The sequence below is a fragment of the Lissotriton vulgaris genome, chromosome 7 (assembly GCF_964263255.1).
Source record: "Lissotriton vulgaris chromosome 7, aLisVul1.2, whole genome shotgun sequence".
NCBI lineage: Eukaryota > Metazoa > Chordata > Amphibia > Caudata > Salamandridae > Lissotriton > Lissotriton vulgaris.
Window position 1 is genome coordinate 70480180 of NC_141695.1, and position 12367 is coordinate 70492546.

Genomic DNA, 12367 nt, shown 5'->3' on the forward strand with positions numbered 1-12367 from the left:
CTGTTCATGTGGTAGCAGGATTATATTCATGGCCCTTTGGAAAGTTGTGGGTGCCCCGTGTAACTAAGTATGGGTGAAATTTGCGAATTTGCGTTCTGCGAATTCACGTGAAATTGAATTTCGTGCAAATTTGCGGATTTATGTTTTTTGCGTGTTCGCAGGTTTTTTTGCTTGTTCGCGGGGTTTTTTGCGTGTTCGCTGGGCTTTTTGCGTGTTCGCGGGCCGCTTGTAGTTACCCATGCGGTCGTGTATGGGCACGGCACCCTCTGGTTCATCACTGTCACCCTCTGGTTCAGCACTGCCACCCTCTGGTTCACCACTGCCACCCTCTGGTTCACCCCTGCCACCCTCTAGTTCACCACTGCCACCCTCTGGTTCATCACAGCACCCTCTGGTTCACCCCTGCCACCCTCTGGTTCAGCACTGTCACCCTCTGGTTCACCACTGCCATCCTCTGGTTCACCACCGCCACCCTCTGGTTCATCACAGCACCTCTGGTTCACCACTGCCACCCTCTGGTTAACCACTGTCACCCTCTGGTTCAGCACTGCCACCCTATGGTTCACCACTGCCACTCTCTGGTTCACCACTGCCACCCTCTGGTTCACCCATGCCACCCTCTGGTTCACCACTTCCACCCTCTGGTTCACCCCTGCCACCATCTGGTTCATCAATTCCACCCTCTGGTTCACCCCTGCCACTCTCTGGTTCAGCACTGCCACCCTCTGGGTCAGCACTGTCACCCTCTGGTTCACCCCTGCCACTCTCTGGTTCATCACTGTTACCCTCTGGTTCATCACTGCCAGCCTCTGGTTCACCACTGCCACCCTCTACTGAGACCTTTCGTGATGCAGCGGCATCACAAAAGATGCGCCATGGTGCTGGGTATTAACAACGTGATGCATCCGAGAGATGCGTCACGTTCTAAAGCCCTGCGCCATCAGGAGGCATTCCAGAGCAGGGGAGGGCGTTCCAGCGCAGGAACGCCTCCTAAAAGTGGCTGAGTGAAATCTACAAGATTTCACTCAGTCACTTTTAGGCCAACGCTGTGTCAAAACCCTGCGCCTGCTTGAAGCACGCGCAAGGCTTGATGCAGCATTGGGGAGATAGGGCCCCCCAGAGCATTGCTGGAGCTGCGTCGCAAGCACGACACAGCTCCAGCAATGTGCTGCTTTTACGGCACAGATGCGTGACGCATCAGTGCAGTTTTTGCATCATGGTGCGCCGCATTGTAAATGCGGCGCACCATGGGTGGCAGAGCTACGGCGCACATTAACTGGTGCATTCCTCGGGCTGCGCCAGTTATTGTAAATCTGCCCCTATACATTTAGCCAATGAGGGAGCACTTACTGATTAGACAGTAGAAAGTACTCCAGTTGAGTAGAGGTATTGCACAAAAAGGTGGCATCTTCGTGGACAAACACGCAGGGCGGGTTTCATTCTGCCCCCTGCTAGACTCGTTTTTTGTGCCCTTCTACCGTCTGTTAGACTCGTTTTTCCCTTGTTTTTCTGCCCTTCTGCCCTCTGTTAGACTAGTTTTTCCCTTGTTTTTCTGCCCTTCGGCCCCCTGTTCGACTCGTTTTTTGTGCCCTTCTGCCCTCTGTTAGACTCGTTTTTTGTGCCCTTCTGCCTCCTGTTATTCCCTTGTTTTTGTGACCTGCCCTCTGTTAGACTCGTTTTTGTGCCCTTCTGACCTCTGTTAGACTCGTTTTTGTGCCTTTTCTGCCCTGTTAGACTCGTTTTTTGTGCCCTTCTGCCCTCTGTTAGACTCGTTTTTCCCTTGTTTTTCTGCCCTTCTGTCCTCTGTCAGACTGGTTTTTTGTGCCCTTCTGCCTCTGTTAGACTCATTTTCCCTTGTTGTTCTGCCCTTCTGCCCTTTGTTAGACTGCTTTTTGTGCCTTTCGGCCCTCTGCATCACCACATCATCACTCAGCACCACCACAGCACCACTCAGCACCACCCCAGCATCACTCAGCACCATTCCAGTATCACTCAGCACCACCACAGCATCACTCAGCACCACCACAGCATCACTCAGCACAACCACAGCATCACTCAGCACCACCACAGCACCATTCAGTGCCACCACAGCATCACTCAGCAACACCACATTATCACTCAGCACCACCACAGCACCACTCAGCACCACCACAGCATCACTCAGCACTACCACATCATCACTCAGCACCACTCAGCACCACCCCAGCATCACTCAGCACCATCCCAGTATCACTCAGCACCACCACAGCACCACTCAGCATCACCCCAGCACCACTCAGCACCACCACAGCACCACTCAGCGCCACCCCAGCATCAATATGCTCAACCATTCAACAACAACCGGTTCAAATATGTTCTCTCAGTATTTCAAACTTTATTACAAATGTCACAAAAATATGGTAATATTTCACTTCTGTTCTTGGATTTTCGTCACAATAAAATACACTGAACATAATCTTCACAAAAGTTATTTACAAAAATGTAAGCTATTGCCATTATAAATTAAAATCATTGTAATTTGTAATATCAATACAGCTAAGTCACGTAAATACAAAACATGTTGCATTTCAAATGCTATAGGTGTCACATTTGCGAAAGTTATAACTATTGGCATTGTGAATGACAAAGCTATTAATTTAGCTATTTTCAAAACCAACACATAAATTGTCATTTACAAGACCAATAGCTCAAACTTTCCTAATGCGAGACCTATTACATTGCAAATGCTTGTTTTTATATCTGTCAGTGCTTCCTGTTGAGGTTTAATTTTCGTGATAGGCGCCTCATTGCCTACTTGTAACTATTCTCTGACCCTGCTTCAAGGGGCAGAGCAGGGTCAGAGAATAGTTGCAAGTAGGCAACGAGGCGCCAGGAAGAACTTACAGGCTTTCAGCAGCAGGTGCCCAAGTTGAAGTTAATTTCTTTATAACCCTTTTGTAAAAGGTTACAAAAAATTAACTTCAACTTTTGCACCTGCTGCTGTAACCCTGTAAGTGCTAGGCTGAAAATTCGTCCCCGCTGATTCCCGGATTTTACCGCGATTTCGCGAGATTCGCGGATCGCGAAATCGCGTAAAATCCGCAAATTCCGCGAGCGGAACGAATTTTCAGCCCATGCTTACGTGTAACCTACAGGGTAACACTTTGAAGTGAAACAAACCATCAGGGGTAGAAAACGCTGTCTTTTCTCTATCTTCAGGTCTCAGGGGTATCTGCCAGTATCCTTTACATAGATCAAGGGTGCTGATGTACTCAGCCCCCCGATACGTTCGATCATCTCATCCACCCTCGGAAGAGGGTAGGTATCAAACTCGGATATCTTGTTTACCTCCCTGAAGTCAATGCAAAAACGCACCAACCCATCTGGATTAGGCAAGAGTACTATTGGGGAATTCCATTCACTAGTGGATGGTTCTATGATATCCATTCCCAACATCTGTTGTACTTCCTCTCTGATGGTATCTGATGGTATTCCTGCATGCCTCTGGGATTCTGTATGGACGGAGCCTCACTGTCTTACCGGGTTGCGTTTTAATGGAATGCTCCAACAAGGTGGTTCTTCCTGGTGTCACTGAAAAGTTCTGAAAAGATCCGGTGTAATGGTGATAAGGATTGACCAAGTCAGTTCTTAAGGAGGCAGGAAATTCAGAATCAATGCACTGCTCATATAAGGGACTATTCACCTCTATGTTTCCTACGACAGCTGGCAGGGGACCCTCCCATTTTTTTAGTAGGTGAACATGATATATCTGTGAAGTCCCTCTTTGTTTGTCAAGTTCTATTCGATATGTCACAGGTGTCACTTGTTCAAGCACGATATAGGGACATTGCCATTGCCCTAGGAGTTTATGGTCGGAGAATGCCATCATTAACAACACTGCATCCCCCACAATAAAAGACCTTGGTTTGGCTTGCCTATCATACTGTGCCTTCTGTGCCTCTTGAGCCCGCTCTAAGTTATTCCTGACTATGGTACGTATATGTTCCAAGTAGGTTTTCAAGGTGCTTACATTTTCTATCACATGGGGTAGTGATATTTGGCTCTGTCTTCCATTTTTCCCGTACCATATCCAATAAGGAACGTGGTTGATGTCCATATAAATGCTCAAATGGGGAGTACCCTGTGCTTTTCTGGCTTTTACAGCGAATGGCATACAAGGCTAGGGGCAACATGTCTTCCCATTTCTTTGATTCCAAAGCCAATATCTTCTTTAGAGTCCTTTTAAGAGTCGCATTATACCGTTCAACCAGACCGTCGGTCTGGGAATGGTATGCTGCTGTTCGTATCTGTTTGATACCCAGCTGGGTACAAACCTGTTTCATTAACTTGGGGTCCCCTGATCAGTCAGGATCTCTTTAGGGAACCCTACTCAGGAAAAGACATTGATCATGGCTTTGGCTATGCTAGTGGCATCAGGATTCCGCAAAGCAATAGCTTCTGGGAAACGGGTGGCATAGTCCACTAAGACCAGGATGTATCGACACCCACTTCTGGAAGGCAAAAGATGTCCAATAATGTCCATACCTACCCTCTTAAAGGGTTCATCGATAATAGGTAAGGGATGGAGGGGGGCCCTGAGAGGTTTAAATTGGCTATTTTTCTGGCAAATCGGACACTCTCTACAATACTTGTTGACCTGGCAGTATATCCCAAGCCAATATAACTGGTCAGTTATCAACTGTTCGGTTTTCTCTTTACCAAAATGACCACCTAATAAATGGCTATGGGCCATGTATAGTACTTTTTCTCTAAAGGGGCCAGGTACTATCAATTGGGGGGCTTTAGAGGCTTCTGATTTCCACTCAATGCCACGGAAATCTATCTTGCACCATTCCACTCTAACCCACTGCACTCTACACCACTCTAATCTGCCGCACTCTATGCCAATGCACTCTACACCACTTTACTCAAAACCAATACACTCTACTTCACTGCACTCTACACCAATCTACTCTGCACCACTGAACTGTAGGCCAATATACTCTATTCTGCAACACTCTACTATACACCACTGCATTCTACGCCACTCTAGTCTGCACATTGCACTGTATGTCACTGTACTCTGCACCAATGTATGCCACTGCAGTCTATATCTATACCAATGCACTTTATGCCACGCTACACCATTGCATTCTATGACACTCTTCTCTGCAACATTGCACTCTCTGCTACTGAACTCTACGCCACTCTACTCTGCACCAATCTACTATACGCCACACTACTGCACTCTATGCCAATGCACTCTACGTCAATGCACTCTATGCCACAACAGTCTATGTCATTCCACTCTACACTCTAATCTACTGTGCACAACTGCACTCTTTGACACTGCACTCCACTTCACTCAATGCCTCTCTACTCTTCTATGCACAACTTTACCCTATGCAAGTGCACTCTACCCCACTCTACAATGGCCCACTTCACTCTTTGCCACTGCACCACTGTACTCTGCACCACTTTGCACCAGTGCATTCTATGCCAATTCATTCTACAAAAATTCACTTTATCCCACTGCACTCTATGTTACTCTACTCTGCAATCATTCAAAAAGGGATGTCAGGGGGAGAAAAGCTATATAGGGCAGCCCCCCACTCAGCAAATATGAAACAAAAAGCCCTATTCAGCCTGCATGGTTTAATTCTCAAACCCTGTAACTTCTGGGGCCACACCTCTTATTGGCTCACCAAGAAAAATTTAGTCACTGTTGTATTACAGGTCCGGCCATGCCTTAAAATATGAAAATGGCTGTGCACAGATTCACCCACATAGAGAAAATATGTGAGAAAGCAAGGAAAGTACCTCACGGACGTAACACCCGAGGGGGTTCCCGGTTTGTTAATCACCGGTATACCCACTTCTCATCATCGGTTACTTTCCTTGCTGAGAGGATGAAACATGTGCAGAGAAGATATGCACAAGTGAGAATAGAGAAAGAGACAGACAAGGAGTGTACAAATACACTGCCTGGTAGGACAGAAAAAAGGGCTTAGAAAAGAATAACAAGTACCTACACCCAACAACGAACAAATATAAAACGTGAGGTTTGGCTGGCTGAGTCGATTTTATTCTGGTGCTGCCAAACTCCACCATTAAAAAATGGTTAAATTAATACCATAAATTTTTGTGACTGGACCGACATGTTTCATTGCCTTGTCATTGGCAACTTCGTCAGGGCAAGTAGTTGGGTCTCTATTCTCAATCCTCCATTTTTTCATATGAGGACCTTATGCTCAATTTAGTGGTCGTACCGTCGAGCATCAAAAGACGGCGTGTCAAAGATCACTTGTCCGTCGTGGAAACTCCTAGATGTGAGTAACCGCTGCCGAGTCCCTCCGGCGCTTCCGAAGCGCCGGAGGGACTCGGAGACTGATTTGCATATAGCCAGGTTCTGAGCTGGGATAGGGCAGTGAGATAAATAGCGGTGATGGATCAAGCCCTGATCTTTGGACTGGGTAAGAGTGGTCTGCTTAATTCAGACACTCAGTTCATCACCACCCCCTCTTCTGAATCGTTTTTGGCCACTATAGGTGTGGCAGGGTATACTCAGACATGAGTCCCTTTCTCACTGCTCCATCAGGATTCAAGCAAGCCGGGCCGAAGGCGGCTGAAATGCCAGAAACCGGTCCCCGGTAGCTTGTCTCCTTTCTGGTGAAGAATTGGCTTGGTAGTTTAGTCTGCCCTGTTCCCATGATGCACTGGGCCAGGGAGAGACTGATTTGCATATAGCCAGGTTCTGAGCTGGGATGGGGCAGTGAGATAAATAACGGTGATGGATCAAGCCCTGATCTTTGGACTGGGTAAGAGTGCTCTGCTTAATTCAGACACTCTGTTCATCACCACCCCCTTTTCTGAATCGTTTTTGGCCACCATAGGTGTGGCAGGGTATACTCAGACATGAGTCCCTTTCTCACTGCTCCATCAGGATTCAAGCAAGCCGGGCCGAAGACGGCTGAAATGCCAGAAACCGGTCCCCGGTAGCTTGTCTCCTTTCTGGTGAAGAATTGACTTGGTAGTTTAGTCTGCCCTGTTCCCATGATGCACTGGGCCAGGGAGAGACTGATTTGCATATAGCCAGGTTCTGAGCTGGGATGGGGCAGTGAGATAAATAACGGTGATGGATCAAGCCCTGATCTTTGGACTGGGTAAGAGTGGTCTGCTTAATTCAGACACTCTGTTCATCACCACCCCCTTTTCCGAATCGTTTTTGGCCACTATAGGTGTGGCAGGGTATACTAAGACATGAGTCCCTTTCTCACTGCTCCATCAGGATTCAAGCAAGCCGGGCCGAAGACGGCTGAAATGCCAGAAACCGGTCCCCGGTAGCTTGTCTCCTTTCTGGTGAAGAATTGGCTTGGTAGTTTAGTCTGCCCTGTTCCCATGATGCACTGGGCCAGGGAGAGACTGATTTGCATATAGCCAGGTTCTGAGCTGGGATGGGGCAGTGAGATAAATAACGGTGATGGATCAAGCCCTGATCTTTGGACTGGGTAAGAGTGGTCTGCTTAATTCAGACACTCTGTTCATCACCACCCCCTTTTCTGAATCGTTTTTGGCCACTATAGGTGTGGCAGGGTATACTCAGACATGAGTCCCTTTCTCACTGCTCCATCAGGATTAGAGCAAGCCGGGCCGAAGACGGCTGAAATGCCAGAAACCGGTCCCCGGTAGCTTGTCTCCTCTCTGGTGAAGAATTGGCTTGGTAGTTTAGTCTGCCCTGTTCCCATGATGCACTGGGCCAGGGAGAGACTGATTTGCATATAGCCAGGTTCTGAGCTGGGATGGGGCAGTGAGATAAATAAAGGTGATGGATCAAGCCCTGATCTTTGGACTGGGTAAGAGTGGTCTGCTTAATTCAGACACTCTGTTCATCACCACCCCCTTTTCTGAATCGTTTTTGGCCACTATAGGTGTGGCAGGGTATACTCAGACATGAGTCCCTTTCTCACTGCTCCATCAGGATTCAAGCAAGCCGGGCCGAAGACGGCTGAAATGCCAGAAACCGGTCCCCGGTAGCTTGTCTCCTTTCTGGTGAAGAATTGGCTTGGTAGTTTAGTCTGCCCTGTTCCCATGATGCACTGGGCCAGGGAGAGACTGATTTGCATATATCCAGGTTCTGAGCTGGGATGGGGCAGTGAGATAAATAACGGTGATGGATCAAGCCCTGATCTTTGGACTGGGTAAGAGTGGTCTGCTTAATTCAGACACTCTGTTCATCACCACCCCCTTTTCTGAATCGTTTTTGGCCACTATAGGTGTGGCAGGGTATACTCAGACATGAGTCCCTTTCTCACTGCTCCATCAGGATTCAAGCAAGCCGGGCCGAAGACGGCTGAAATGCCAGAAACCGGTCCCCGGTAGCTTGTCTCCTTTCTGGTGAAGAATTGGCTTGGTAGTTTAGTCTGCCCTGTTCCCATGATGCACTGGGCCAGGGAGAGACTGATTTGCATATAGCCAGGTTCTGAGCTGGGATGGGGCAGTGAGATAAATAACGGTGATGGATCAAGCCCTGATCTTTGGACTGGGTAAGAGTGGTCTGCTTAATTCAGACACTCTGTTCATCACCACCCCCTTTTCTGAATCGTTTTTGGCCACTATAGGTGTGGCAGGGTATACTCAGACATGAGTCCCTTTCTCACTGCTCCATCAGGATTCAAGCAAGCCGGGCCGACGACGGCTGAAATGCCAGAAACCGGTCCCCGGTAGCTTGTCTCCTTTCTGGTGAAGAATTGGCTTGGTAGTTTAGTCTGCCCTGTTCCCATGATGCACAGGGCCATGGAGAGACTGATTTGCATATAGCCAGGTTCTGAGCTGGGATGGGGCAGTGAGATAAATAACGGTGATGGATCAAGCCCTGATCTTTGGACTGGGTAAGAGTGGCCTGCTTAATTCAGACACTCTGTTCATCACCACCCCCTTTTCTGAATCGTTTTTGGCCACTATAGGTGTGGCAGGGTATACTCAGACATGAGTCCCTTTCTCACTGCTCCATCAGGATTCAAGCAAGCCGGGCCAAAGACGGCTGAAATGCCAGAAACCGGTCCCCGGTAGCTTGTCTCCTTTCTGGTGAAGAATTGGCTTGGTAGTTTAGTCTGCCCTGTTCCCATGATGCACTGGGCCAGGGAGAGACTGATTTGCATATAGCCAGGTTCTGTGCTGGGATGGGGCAGTGAGATAAATAACGTGATGGATCAAGCCCTGATCTTTGGACTGGGTAAGAGTGGTCTGCTTAATTCAGACACTCTGTTCATCACCACCCCCTTTTCTGAATCGCTTTTGGCCACTATAGGTGTGACAGGGTATACTCAGACATGAGTCCCTTTCTCACTGCTCCATCAGGATTCAAGCAAGCCGGGCCAAAGACGGCTGAAATGCCAGAAACCGGTCCCCGGTAGCTTGTCTCCTTTCTGGTGAAGAATTGGCTTGGTAGTTTAGTCTGCCCTGTTCCCATGATGCACTGGGCCAGGGAGAGACTGATTTGCACATAGCCAGGTTCTGAGCTGGGATGGGGCAGTGAGATAAATAACGGTGATGGATCAAGCCCTGATCTTTGGACTGGGTAAGAGTGGTCTGCTTAATTCAGACACTCTGTTCATCACTACCCCCTTTTCTGAATCGTTTTTGGCCACTATAGGTGTGGCAGGGTATACTCAGACATGAGTCCCTTTCTCACTGCTCCATCAGGATTCAAGCAAGCCGGGCCGAAGACGGCTGAAATGCCAGAAACCAGTCCCCGGTAGCTTGTCTCCTTTCTGGTGAAGAATTGGCTTGGTAGTTTAGTCTGCCCTGTTCCCATGATGCACAGGGCCAGGGAGAGACTGATTTGCATATAGCCAGGTTCTGAGCTGGGATGGGGCAGTGAGATAAATAACGGTGATGGATCAAGCCCTGATCTTTGGACTGGGTAAGAGTGGTCTGCTTAATTCAGACACTCTGTTCATCACCACCCCCTTTTCTGAATCGTTTTTGGCCACTATAGGTGTGGCAGGGTATACTCAGACATGAGTCCCTTTCTCACTGCTCCATCAGGATTCAAGCAAGCCGGGCCGAAGACGGCTGAAATGCCAGAAACCGGTCCCCGGTAGCTTGTCTCCTTTCTGGTGAAGAATTGGCTTGGTAGTTTAGTCTGCCCTGTTCCCATGATGCACTGGGCCAGAGAGAGACTGGTTTGCATATAGCCAGGTTCTGTGCTGGGATGGGGCAGTGAGATAAATAACGGTGATGGATCAAGCCCTGATCTTTGGACTGGGTAAGAGTGGTCTGCTTAATTCAGACACTCTGTTCATCACCACCCCCTTTTCTGAATCGTTTTTGGCCACTATAGGTGTGACAGGGTATACTCAGACATGAGTCCCTTTCTCACTGCTCCATCAGGATTCAAGCAAGCCGGGCCAAAGACGGCTGAAATGCCAGAAACCGGTCCCTAGTAGCTTGTCTCCTTTCTGGTGAAGAATTGGCTTGGTAGTTTAGTCTGCCCTGTTCCCATGATGCACTGGGCCAGGGAGAGACTGATTTGCACATAGCCAGGTTCTGAGCTGGGATGGGGCAGTGAGATAAATAACGGTGATGGATCAAGCCCTGATCTTTGGACTGGTTAAGAGTGGTCTGCTTAATTCAGACATTCTGTTCATCACCACCCCCTTTTCTGAATCGTTTTTGGCCACTATAGGTGTGGCAGGGTATACTCAGACATGAGTCCCTTTCTCACTGCTCCGTCAGGATTCAAGCAAGCCGGGCCGAAGACGACTGAAATGCCAGAAACTGGTCCCCGGTAGCTTGTATCCTTTCTGGTGAAGAATTGGCTTGGTAGTTTAGTCTGCCCTGTTCCCATGATGCACTGGGCCAGGGAGACACTGATTTGCATATAGCCAGGTTCTGAGCTGGGATGGGGCAGTGAGATAAATAACGGTGATGGGTCAAGCCCTGATCTTTGGACTGGGTAAGAGTGGTCTGCTTAATTCAGACACTCTGTTCATCACCACCCCCTTTTCTGAATCGTTTTTGGCCACTATAGGTGTGGCAGGGTATACTCAGACACGAGTCCCTTTCTCACTGCTCCATCAGTATTCAAGCAAGCCGGGCCGAAGACGGCTGAAATGCCAGAAACCGGTCCCCGGTAGCTTGTCCCCTTTCTGGTGAAGAATTGGCTTGGTAGTTTAGTCTGCCCTGTTCCCATGATGCACTGGGCCAGGGAGAGACTGATTTGCATATAGCCTGGTTCTGAGCTGGGATGGGGCAGTGAGATAAATAACGGTGATGGATCAAGCCCTGATCTTTGGACTGGGTAAGAGTGGTCTGTTCATCACCACCCCCTTTTCTGAATCACTCTACTCCACTCTGCGCCACTCCACTCTACGTCATTGCATTCTACAACTCTACAATCTACTCTGCACCACTCTACTCTACATCACTGAACTCTATGCCAATGGAATCTACACCACTTTACTCTAAGTCAATGCACCCTTCGACAATCTACTCTGCATCACTACATTAGACCACTTCACTCTAGTTCACTCTACAACACTCTACTCTACAGCACTGTACTCCACAATACTCCACTCTATGACACTCTACCCCACTCTATGCCACATACTCTATGTTACTCCACTATATAGCACTCTACTCCAGTATATGGCAGTCTATGACACTACTCCACTCTGCGATGCTTTACGCAATTTCCTCTATGCCACACTCTGCCACTATACTCCACTCTATTCTATGACACGCTACTCCACTCAACTCCGCTCCACTGCTCCACTCTACATCATTCCACTCTATGCCAATGCACTCTGACACTCTATGCCACTCCACTCTATGCCACTCCACTCTACAACAGTCTACTCCACTATATGCCACTCCACTCTACAACAATGTAGTCCACTCTACGTCAATTACTCTACAACACTCTACTCCACTCCACACATTACCCTGTATGCCACTCCGCTCTACACCACTCAATAACAATCTATTCCACTCCACTCCACTCCACTCTGACACTCGACTCTACTCTACGCTACTCAACTCCACTCTATGACACTCCACTTCCTCCATGACACTCCACAACACTCTACACCATTCATTCAATGACACCCCACGCCACTCAACTCTACTTTACAAAACTCTATGCCACTGTGTGCAACATCTCTCTATGCTACTCCAGAACACACCACTCTACTTAACGTTATTGCGCTCCACTCCACTCCACTCTCCTTAACCCCACTAACTTATAGCCTTTCTGAACACCAGTCACGCTGGTGTAGACCATGGATACAAGTTAAGCCAATAGCTCTTGTATAGGTGAGTCCTATTGCATTTGCCAATGCTTGTTGGACAGAGCTAATATCTAGTCTGGCCTTTTCATGCCAGCCAC